Below are 13,084 nucleotides of genomic sequence, written 5' to 3' on the forward strand. Positions count from 1 at the left end.
ATTTCAATCCTGCTATTTGAAAAAAAAAAGAAATAAATTCAGTTTATTTCTTTCTTAAAAAATATTTATTTATTTATTTCTTAAAAAAGAAATAAATCCCGCTATTGTACCTGGTGAAAGTACGTCCTTGCTCAACATTAAAACTTGTCCACGCCCATGCAAAGCGTTGAGATTGAATTAAATATGCGATCCATTTTTCCTCGATCTCCTTTTGCGTTACTATTTATTATTATTTTTTATGCGTAATCTATATGGTTGATGATATTGATAGCCGGAGGATAGATATACTTGAAGGATACGTATTGAATAATTTTAATTTATTGAACCATTTCTTTTAAAGATTAACGGAAATTAAATAACATTATTAGAAGCTGATTTAAAGCGTTATTATTATTTTTATAATTTTAATTAGTTATGCATTTGATTTAAAGAGTAATTATAGTTATAACGAAGAGGTAATTGTAGTCAGTTATGAGGTTATTTCAAAGCAAATTCCTGTTAGCGATATAGTTACAATATACTGAAAAAAAAATTATGAAAACTAACAGAATATGGTAAAATTTACCGTGTTTTTGGCTTCTATGAGAACGCCAAAAAGCTCGGAAATTTTAATCGAGCTTAGGAGTGATCATCGTAAAATTAACAATAAAATGTGGTTTTATAATCTATGATATAATATGGCAAATGTGTTGAAATTTGGTTATTTTATCATGCTATCTTAGATTATGGCATAAAAACTATTTAATTGGATACATTTACTTTTCAGTTTTGTATTTTTTTCTAAAAGTCTGGTAATAAGAGCTATCATTTTGAAAACCAGAGTTTCCGGTAAACCGTTTCCATATGAACGGAAAAACTACTTAATGACTGGTTTATATATCGTATAATTATTTTTAAAACCAGAATTATGTTTTTTTTTCTAGAAATATCATTACAAAGAATTCTGGTAGAGTAATTCTGCCAGAATTTTTTTCCCCGTGTGAAGTAAAATCATTATTAGTGATTTAGAAATTTCAAAATGAAATTGTTGTTAGTGTAGAGGTTAGTGAAATTGTAGTTAGAGGTTTAGCTATGTCAAAGTGTGATTGAAATTAGCGTAGAGGATATTTCAAAGTTCAATTGTAGTTATTACAGTTGTTTCAAAGTGTATTGATGTTAGTGATGCAGCTATAATGAAGTGAGTTTTCAAGTAATCTAGTTAGTTCAAAGTGTAATTATAGTTAGTGTAGCATTTGTTTAAAAATGCAATTGAAGTTAGTGATACAGCTAATTCAAAGTGCTTCTGTTGTTAGTGATTTATTTATTCATTTGAAAATGTGATTGAAGTTAGAGATTTATACATTTGAAAGTGCAATTTACACTAGTGATGTAGTTACGCCAAAGTATAATTGCACTTAATGGTAAAATTATAACAAAGTGTAATTGTAGTAGCGATGGAGTTATTTAAAAGATTCGTTCAAAGGAACAACGTGATTTTAATTAGTTTTAGGGTGATTGCGCAACTATTAGAAACAAATAAAAGAAAGTAAGTTCTGATACATTTTTTTATGAATAAAACAAAATTATCATTTTCGTATACACAATTGGTATTGAAATATTTTAGGCATAGATATATTTCTGACAAATATTTTAATTAATTTTATGCGTTACGTGTGAGACAAAACAAGTATATCTTAATCCATATTGGTTTCTTTTAACAGTAAAAACTGAATATGAAAAGGAACAACGTGATTTTAATTAGTTTTAGGGTGATTGCGCAACTATTAGAAACAAATAAAAAAAAGTAAGTTCTCATAAATTTTTTTTATGAATAAAACAAAATTATCATTTTCGTATACACAATTAGTATTGAAATATTTTAGGCATAGATATATTTTCGACAAATATTTTAATTAATTTTATGCGTTACGTGTGAGACAAAACAAGTATTTCCTAATTGATATTGGTTTCTTTTTACAGAAAAAACTGAATATAACAAAAAACAAGGAAAATTTTGCAGTAAATATAAATAGTTTCATCTAATAAAGCTAAAAGTTTTGTAATATATTTATATCAAAATTAATTTATATATTTCCAATAAAGAATGCTAGTTAAAATAAAAAATTTCAAATATCAAATTGAAATCCCTAAGAAGTAAGCCATATCTTGCATATCTATAGGGTGATTCTGAAATAATGGGGAAGCTTTGAAGGGAGTGAAGGGCTTTGTCACATGAATGTCATTGTATATCATCGACAGAAATGTCAATGCTTCCAGGGGCGCTTCCGTGTTATGAATTGTTTCTAAGTGTGCCTTTGAAGAGATAATTTTATTTATGTATACTATCTTGATTCTGTTAGTTTTTTTTATTTATTAAAAACTGTCAATACTTACATTCAAATAATAGACTCAGAAATTGCTGTATCATCGTAATTTAATGATTTGGCGAACTTGTGCAGTTAGTCGCCAAATAATTACACTTATTTTGATAAAACAGATAACGCTGTACCAATTTAAATGCGAATTCCGACACTCAGAATTTTCATTCTAAAATTACGGTAAAATGAGCGGCAGCAGTCTGTCCATCTAATTAACAGTGAAGCTCACAGAAAAAAAAAATTTTCTTCACTTTTATCGTTTTGAAACTGTTTACAACTTGTATGGTTAAAAAATCCAGAAATACAAAACTGTACGGTTTTTTAACCATTTACAAATATAATCGTAATAATGATGATTTCCAAAAGTGCGAAAAAGAAATTTAAATCGGTGGTAGGCTTTTCGTTGGTTAATGGGCATTGGAGTTAGGTTGTGGCTGAGATGTGTTTTATCAAATAAAAAATGGAATGTGGTTTAATTAGTTTATCTAGTTGTTTCACCTATCGTGAGAGATGGGAAATCAGTTTTTGCAGCAGAGTATTTTGTATTAAGCAACTTTATAGTGCTGGGATCTATGCATGAAAGAGAGTGTCATATTCTTATAGTCCAGGGTCGCAAATTTGGGAATGCAGGACTCTGAAAACTTTTCATGTGTTTCAGAGAATAGTGGATATATTGTGGTGTCAACGATGGGACTCGAACTCCCATTCTTTCGGCCATGAAATTAACAGATTAACGAGAGATAGCCCTCTCGGCTACAATTATGTACTCAGCTGCAAGGAACTAAGTGGCTTCATAAGTTCGGATTAGTTGGTGAGATGAGATTCTGGTTGTTTAACCGTATTAGATGAAAGCAGTTAATAAACGATTTTTCTCAAAGTTAACAGTTTGAATACCATCTTATTTACGGTTATTTGACTGTTTTGCTTGAGTATGGTAAAATAGAAATTAAATAAATTGTTACTTAACCATTTTCCCGAGAAATTTCTAATATAGGGGAATAATTATTAGAAAATATTTAAATTAAAAAAAATATTGATAAATAAAAGTATCTGTTCAGAGGTACACGCAAAAATAGATCATAATAAGGGTTCGCCCCTAGTGTCGCCTGATAACATTTCCTGTCATGGATTCCCATGCAACTCTTAATCCTTATGATGTACCTCTGAGTTTGTTCCATGATTTCAAAATCAACCACAGTAGAATTGTTTCCATGATTACAAATCGCTAATTAATATCAAACCCTTCATTAGTTGTTGAATTTTGATATTGATTTTAATTGAATAATTCATGTTTAATTTAACAGAGAAAAATATAATTAAAAAATTAAAACATTTGATTGGAAAATACAAGTAAGAAAAAAGAAACGTATTATTATTAATGATGATTTTTCCAATTTTTGCATTACACATTTTAATTTTAAAGGGTTTGTAAAGCAAATTTTCTACATGAAACAAATTCTTTTTTAGCAAAATGTGCGCAAAATAGACAATTTTATCTGTAAATCAGGATTATCGACTAGTTTAATGGATTTGTCGAAAAGCATTCGTGAATTAGATTCTTTAATTATATTTTGACATTTTGTGTTTTTATTTATACTCTTTTCAATTTCCAACATCAACAAACATCCGAAATTCTCCCATATTTAAAGTAATGCAGCAATAAGTAAATTTTGAAAGCTTTTTATGAGGATCAGTGTTGAAACAACTAATTTCAAAATGTTGGCAAATCAATTATTCAATTTTCGGCATATTTTTAAGACCATAATTTGATTAAATATTGTAGTAAAAAAATAGGTAAACGATTGTTTTGCTTCAAATGTACTTATTCCACTTTCGAAAATAGTGGCTCATATGTCTTCCTGATACAAAAATAATAAAGCTTATCCTACTAAATTTTTCCTCAGTTTTTTGCTCCTCAGATATGTTTTGACCTTTTTTAAACAAAATTTCTTCCCTATTTTTTTTTTTTTGTACACTTGAAACTGAGAAATGGAAAAAGGTTGATTCAGACCCCTTGCCTACATTGTAGACATTTTAACATTTAGGAAATTGTTAGGAATTGTTTAGGACGTTGTTGACATTTAGGAAAAAATATTCTTTTTTTTTTGTACATTACTAAGTGCTTCTGGATTCCAGGACTGAAGAGCAAATGTTTATGCATTGAAAGTAATGAAAAAACAAAAACAACGTATAACCGATAATTTGTATTTTTCCATGGTATACTCGAATTATTTTAACATCGCATGTATTAATAATGTACATGAAAGGCAATGAAACGATGTATTAAGCTTAGATGAAGAACGTATGAACAGGGCTGTACTGTGTAAGAAATAAGAAAAACAATACTTAATTATTCATTTTATTAAAATTGCAAAGTGATGTGTTGAATTTATTTTTAAACAATGTTATACACTATAAAATTTATAAATGCATAGCATATTAAATTATAACTTAAGCATGATGTTGTCTTGCTAGTAATAATAAATTATTTATTGTATGTAAACAAACATATAAACCAAATTATACCTTAAATATGATGTTGTTTTGCCAATAATTATAAATTGAAAAAAAAAAAGCAAAAAAACTAAATGTTTATTTCTAACTATTTTGTAAATTAAGTTTTTTAATTCCTGTAGTTGATTTTATGGAAAAATCTCAAAGCTATTTTATAGTAAAGATAATTTTCTGAACAATTGGAAAAGGCTAGCACATAGCTTTACGAATCTTTATTTTATTTCTAATATGCCAAATAATTATTTCTAAAGTTAAATACATATATATAATGTCTAATAATGCCTAATAATTATTATAATAATTATGTCTGATAATTATTTCTCACATTAATAATTATTTCACACATTAAATTTGTTACATTTATTAAATATAACTTATTTTACTTCATTAAATATTCATTATTTAAAGCATTTTTGAAAAAAAAAAATGTAATTGCCATTCAAACGTTCATGCATATCATTTTAAGGAATTAATCACTAATATTATTACTTTAAATTACCACGGTATCTTCAGATGGTTTTTTTAAATCTCACAATTGAAAAAAAAAAGAAAAAAGAAAAAGCATTTGGAAATGAATGATCTCATTTTTTTCTAAACATCTCGAATCTTAATTCCTATCAAAATTACAAAACTTATTTGAGAGTACGCCCCTAAAATAAATAGTAAACAATTATTTTTCTGTTTCTTGATTACAGGTCTTTATTGCATAAAGGATTTATTTCACTCTTTTTTTAAACATCATTGTATAAAATTCAAATAAAACTTAAGTGATTTAAAGCTCTTAAGAACTATTTTTAAATACATATTTGCAATATTTGCTACATTTATGCTAGATTAAGCTGAATTTGTATAGTAATTATCTTTACCTGACTACTTTGTACAGTAGATACAGTAGAAGTAGATACAGTACTACAGATTGACTACAGTATATATGAAGAATGTGCTGTAGATTTATTCCTGAAATTCCTCTATCAAGATAGTTGTCCATTACTCGGGACGAAATTTTGCTGATAAGGACGAGAACTGTAAGAAACCATAAAATACTAATTTATTTTTCAATTCTTAGGTGGGTTTGTTCCTGTTTATTAAAGCTTTTTTTTTAAAAAAAAATTATGCATAATTTATAAATTATGAATTATAAAAAATTGGCTTGTTTATACAAAAATGGGGCGTAACTATAATAAATATTAAAACTTTAAACTGAATGCATTTAGGTTTCATATAGTAAAGAATGCATTAAAATCAGTCTCTGTAAGTTCCGAAAAAATTAGTTTCCGTGAGTTACTTTTTTGGAAATATCTTTAAAAAGAACCGTGTATCATGGGATTGAAATGTATTTTTCGATATTCCGTATTTGTCATTTATTAAGATTTTGAAATAAAATATTGAGTTTTAAGAACTAATTTTTTGTCTTCTAACTTAAGAGAAAACATGTTATATAATAGAAAATTTAGAAACTCTTTATTTCATTATTTTACAATTGTCGTTATAATTTTTGGCTATTTGCATCTTCTATATTCCATTTAAAACCTTTTATTCAGAAGTATTTAAGTCTAGTCACAGGCGTATTTTAATTAACGAATCAAATAAAAATATCCATACTAAATAAGAAACACTAAAAGAATTTGACCTATTTAACAAGTAAATCATGTAGTCAACTTGTCATTTTACGCATTTTATTTTTGATAGATATTTTGGGTTTTATTTTGCCTGTTTATTTATTAATTTTTATTAAAGTACATAAATTTAAATTTAAGTTAAAATAAAAATATTTTAAAAAATACTAAAAAAATAAAGTCATACAAAAAACAGAATATTCTATTTCATTTCATTGATTTTGATAAATCATTACACTCCTACGATAATTAAATATTTTCTTAACTACTTAATTGATTTCGAATTAGTTAGCGACGTTCGCCAAGGACTTGAAGCTTGTTCTGTTTCCTCGAATAGTGTAGTGAGCAGATTTTTATCTAATTTAAATAGGAATTTCTCCAATGTCAATCACTAATTATTATAGAATTTTTTTTATTAAATTTCATGGAGAAATATGGGAAATTTGTTTATGTAGGCTTTCAGGAGTGTTTTTGTTTGCTTTTCTCATTAAGTATATAAGCATAAGAAAAATACCTCATTCGTAGTATCAGACTGATTCCTGCGTAAACATGTTCTCAAAGGTAAGAGTTACTGTTTTATAATTATTACAGCTTTTTATTAGTCTTTTACGTTCTTCTGATTCAAACTATAACGAAAGTGACAATCTTAGGATAAATATAAAATAACGTGAAGTTATTGGAAGTTAATTATTCTTTCAGTAAAAATTGTTAAAATAAGGTTTAGGTTGCTTGTTACTATTAAAACTAGTGTTCAACAAATGTATATCACTCGCAATAACTAGGGATAATTTATTTTACCTTAAGAATTACTATAGCAGATGCCTGCGCATTTAATAGTACATATTTTATAAACTAATAATTAATCGAAGAATTTTTATATAAAAATATCATTTTTTCTGCACTGACAATTAAAAAAAGTACTGTCAAAACTGAAAAAAATTTGTCAAATTTACATCCTTCTGGCTGTCTGGGAACACCAAATATCTCGGTAATTTTTACAAAAGTGCTTTGGTACTGATTGTGATAAAATTAATAATACAACTTGATTTATAATGCGTGATAAAATTTGGTAAATGATATAAAATTTTATTATGATTCCCTAAAGGGTAACATAAATACCATTTATTTGGTTAGATATTTCTTTTCATTTTTGTATAGTAATAAAAATTTTGAATAACAGAATTTTCGGAAAATCGCTACTATGTGAATTGAAAAATTATCAAAGGAAGGGTTTAAGTACTGCATATTTTAGTTTAATAGCCAGAATTTGGGTTTATTCTACCAGAAATGTCATTACTATTTAGAACGGCAATGTTACTAGAATTATTTTCTCATTGTAAATTGATTTTACATAAAATCTTTAAAAAATAAAAGTAACGATAAAAGGAGTTTACAATTTGCACACAAATCATGGCGGCATTTTCGGTGGGTTTTATAATCTCGTTTTTATTACTGTTAAATTAAGTCGCAGCGGCACATAGGTTAAGGCAATGAACAGTTTTCGTCAAATCACAATAAAAGTTAATGTTAAACGTCAAACTTCAAGAGCTAGAGGTCAAGCTAATTTGACTTAGTTTTGTGACCTAACTTCAGATTGATGGGTACTAGTCTGTATGGAAAGTAAAACGGACAGCGTGTAATGTTGAACATATTTTCATCACCGTGCCATTGATCACGGATTTCAGGAACCTTATCCCTCAACTACTCCTTTGGCTAATGAATTGTTGTTACTGGCGTGTTTTACTTTTTAAAATATATTGACTTTTTTTGCAAGCAAAATATGAGAACTTGTTTTTTTTAGAACCTATAAATAATGCACTTGATCTTTTTTAAAAAAAAATAATGATTGCGCAGGTTCAAAAATATTTTATTAAGCAATAAAATATACTAGCTAAAACTGTAATAAGTTTTGTTTAGTCAATAACTCTACAAGTACGTTTTAAAAAAAATTGACCGTTTATTTTTTAAATTCCAGAATTCTTATTTCGGAAGAGTCTTAAGTGAAATATCTTTAAATGCTTTGATTTTTTGAGAAAGTGATGTAACGATAAAGTTTAGTCAAACAGTATTTTAAATTTTCTGTTATTTTAGAAAGCTTATAATACTAGAGAGATAAACGTGGCACAGCAATATGCAAAGCAAAAATTTTTAATTCCTTTTAGTCATTTTTCATCAGTAAAGAAATTTTAAATATGACTGATTAAAACTAATGTTTTTATTTTAAATTAAGGGCTTTTTGATTATTTCTACGAGACAATTAAAAATATACAATTTTCATAGTTGACTGCATCAAATTTTGCAATTTTTACCCTCAAACTAATTGAAAAAGTACTTGTACTCATATTCAAGCATACTTGATATGTTGATTATTTTTACATAGAAAATACAAGGGATGCCAGAAACCGAATTTGTTGTTGTTTCCCAATGATCTTATTATTGTTCAATAAATAAGTACTAACTGATCTATTTTTAATATATATAAACATATATTTTCTTTTCTTTAGGTAGCTGCTTTTTGTTTAGTCCTTGGAGTTGCCAACGCCAGTCTATTGGCTCCAGTTCATTTGATTAACACTGGAGTGAGTGCTCGCTCCCAAGTACAAGATGTAAGTTTAGTAATGATTTTTTTTATGATCGAGGTCATTTGTACATTCGAACAAATAAACTTGAAAAGAAATAACAGCTATCCGTAAAAGTTTTATGTTACTTTCAAATAAAAGAGGCAATCTTTGGCTTCCATACATTAACATATGCTGTTTATAGATCCATATCTCTTCAAATTGTGATATTACAATTTGTGATAACTGCATTTAGAAAATCCTTAAATCATAATAATGTTGTGCTATTGGCTCCAATTCATTTGATTAACACCGGGGTGAACGCTCGTTCTCAAGTACAAGATGTAAGTTTAGTAATTACTTTTTTTTTTTTTATAAAGGGGGTTATTGTTCAGTCGAATTAGTAGGCTTAATAAAGAAATAACATATATACATAAAAATTTAATAATGCTTTCAATTAGCAACGTGATTGCAGATATTTATATTTTGTAAAAACATACGATAATTTGAATAATTGATATACTTTACTATCCTGACAATTTTTAAATACATTTATTCTCTTTTGCTTTATTAATCAAAATTTTGTACTCAGATTAAGAACAAATTCGTCATTGTTTATGATAACAAAATAAATTAGTACATAAAAATGTAGCAGTAATAATATGTAATCGTAAAAATAAAATGTAATAATATAATGATAAACTATAATAGGGTTGTTAAGAATGCCTGTTTATTCCTTTTAATTTATTTACTTCATTTCATAAACTTTTTTCTTATTTAATATAGTTTAATAAATTAAATTTCACATTTTCAAAACTATTTTTTCGTCTGTATGAAAAAGGAATATTTCTTTTTACAAAACGCTTTATTAATACACTTTATTAATAAAAAGTTTTATTATTAAAATGAATTTCTACTGTCTGCCTTTTTTTATAAATCAATATATTGTTATGCAAATTTTTAATTCAGCCTAAGTATTAAGTAAAATTTCAATTAACATAAAATTTCTCTTCTAGAAACATGGAAACTATGCTTTCGGATATGACATTAAGGACGGTAAAGGCGCCACCAACTCCAGATCAGAAGTAGGAGATGCTCATGGAAACAAGAAGGGATCATACACTCTCGCTGACATCGATGGACGAGCAAGAAAGGTTGAATACGTTGCTGATGGACATGGATTCAGAGCTGTTGTCAAGACCAACGAACCTGGTACCGCTCACAGTGCACCAGCCGCTGCTGTCATCGCTAGTCCATACGCCGCCCCAGCTGATATCGCTCATGCTGCACCCATCGCTCATGTTGCACCCATGATGGGACATGGTATTGCCGCTCCAATGATTGCTGCTGCTCCAGTAGCTTACGGGGGAGCTATTGGCCATGCTGGTCTTGGACTCGGATATGGTGCTGGTTTGGGCTATGGCAGGGGTCGGCAACCTTTTGAAATGAAAGAGCCAAAAGTTACAATTTTACAAAATTTCCCGCTTTTAAAGAGCCACTAAAAATTTTGATTTAATACTATAGTATTTTTTTTATGTATATTTGATTTTTAATTTAAAAAAAAACGGTTTTGAATACAGAATAATATTTATTCCTTATTTTTAAAATACGTTAATAATTTTTTTTAAAATTTAGTTTTCATTTAATTTTCAGTTTTTTTTTTAATTATTTTTTTTTCTTTGGGGGGGGGGGGAGATAAGAATACTTGGGTCATTAAAATTCAATGAAAATTGTAAATTTTCTTACTAATTCTTGTCAAATTTTCAGCAGAAAACGCGATTTTTTTTTTTGAATGTGCAACAAAACACAATCTTATCAGATAGATTTTATAATAATTTTTTTTAATTTTTCATAGCCATTCCGCAATAATATTCAATTATATTATATAGTTTATATTAATTTAATATTATATCAGAATTTTTTCACGATTTTCCTTTTTTAAGAAATATGTACCATCTATTCTTGTTATTGTTAAAAACAATTTTTAAGCACTTAATTATGAAACATTTAAGTAAATTTTAAATTTTTTTGTCAAAGTAAACGTTAAATCGACTTACGATGAAGTGCTAGAAATGATGGTCACATACTCTTTATATTTATTGTAAAAAAATTTTAAATTTATAGAGCCTCGAGCTTTCCAACTAAAATAACTTAAAATTTTTTGAAAAATTAATTTAATAAAAGTCACTGAAAGTAACGATCTTCTATTATTTTAAATATCTTTTATACGCAAAATTACAACATTAATGTATTTGAATATGCAATTTAATAATATGCAGGTGATTCGGAATGACCGCTCTTAATATGCACTTAAAGAAATTTTGTTTCAAGTGAACGCGAAAAAGAACGGATAGAGGTCACACGTTAGAATTTTAACAATCGAAAACAAATCACTGTTGAGTAAAGAGAGTGTAAAAAGGCGATTAACGATTTTTTATCAAATTAAATAATTTTATAAATTAAAAACTTTAACATTCACCTAGCAATTAAGCAGGCCTGTTATTATTATTATTATTATTATAAAGATTATTATCAATATATTGTATTAAATATTTTTTAAATTTATATGCTTGTTTTTTCCCTTATAAATTTTAATTTACTACATCCACTGAAGTAGATTTTAATCTTTATTTTTGACAAGGGTTATAAAAATAAGGTGTGGTATTAATAAGTTTAATTCTATTTTAATGTCTCCACTAAAAACTTCTATCTAAAAATTTGGTTCAACATCGAATTTAACAATTCGTTCCATAGGTTCGCTTGCTCTTTATTTATGTATTTAAGCATTCTTTTCCAAAATTTTCTACTGAAGAAAGAAAAAATAACTAATAATAATAATTTTAGATTTAATTTCCTTTTTCTCTTTCTTTTTCTTTAATTTTCTTTTTACTGTTTTTCTTTTTTTCTTTTCTTTTGACACTTCCTTCTTTTTCAAAAGAAAAAAATAAACTTATTTGCTCTTACTCCTTCATTAAAAAAGAAAAATAAATAAATGATAATTATTATAATTTCTCTATCTTAGTATAATATTTCTTTCCATCCTTTTTTAAACTAATAGACTTTCCTAATTTGGATTCAATTTTAGGCTTTTGATAAATTTCATATTCGAAAAATTATATGTAAAAAAAAAAAATACTTTCTTTTTTATTTTTCAAAAAAAAAAAAAAAAAAAGAATAATAATTCTCTATTATAGTCTAGAATTTTTCTTTTCTTTTCTAAATTTCCCTTTTCTTTTTTTAAGTGTTTGAATGCTTTTTAGTTTCATAATTTTTATTCTTACCTTAAAAATTTCAACATTGTTTTCAGCTTCATTTTCTGTTCTCTGTATAAGTCATATATTCTTGTTGTAATTTTATGTGTTTTATGTATGTTTTATGTATGTTTTGTCTGTAGAATGTTTGTTCTACTCTCGTGTGCCCTGAATAGGGCGGGTCGAGGTATTAATAAACAATAACATCATGTTTTACATAATAATTACATGTGATACACATCAAAGGCTTTAAAAAATGTAGATGAAAATTAAATTAGTATTTATTCATTAAACTGAAACATTAAACTGAAAAATTATCAGACATCAATTATGGCTCGTGCATTTTTTTTAAAAATTCTTAATCTAAGTATGATTCTTTTTGATGCATTTCAAATATTATATGCGTATTTATTTAATTTTACTGAAAGAAAACACAAATAATTAAGATCAAAAGGATAAAACTTCTTTGAAAAAACTTCTTTGAAAAAAACGCACTAAGAAGCAGCAGAAATTTCAGAAAAAAGTATCAATACAAGAAACAAATGAAATAAAATAAAAATATGACCACCGAAGCCGACGTCTTCAGGGGGTACCGGCCTCGGTAGCCATTAAAAACAAAACCATTTCTATTTGAGGGAGAAGCAAAAGCTTAAAATATCTCCCTCAGTACCCCGATGGTTTTGTATAGAGGTCCAGGAAAAACAAGATACATTCAAAATAATAAACAAATTACGAAAAGAAAATCAATCAAAATCATCAGAAAATTAAAAACTCACAGTCACAGGTCA

The 13,084-nt window shown here is 26.8% G+C and overlaps 1 pseudogene across 1 annotated transcript; it reads left to right on the plus strand.

Moving 5' to 3' along the window:
* The first annotated feature begins 7,036 nt into the window (after nucleotides 1–7,036).
* LOC107444964 (adult-specific rigid cuticular protein 15.7 pseudogene) lies at nucleotides 7,037–10,562 on the plus strand (annotated as a pseudogene). The gene is made up of 3 exons (XR_015433405.1): nucleotides 7,037–7,048; nucleotides 8,992–9,093; nucleotides 10,062–10,562. The product of XR_015433405.1 is annotated as an adult-specific rigid cuticular protein 15.7 pseudogene (transcript).
* The last annotated feature ends 2,522 nt before the right edge of the window (nucleotides 10,563–13,084 follow it).

Source organism: Parasteatoda tepidariorum, chromosome 4, assembly GCF_982258835.1.
Source record: "Parasteatoda tepidariorum strain Cologne lab strain chromosome 4, Ptep-v5.0, whole genome shotgun sequence".
NCBI lineage: Eukaryota > Metazoa > Arthropoda > Arachnida > Araneae > Theridiidae > Parasteatoda > Parasteatoda tepidariorum.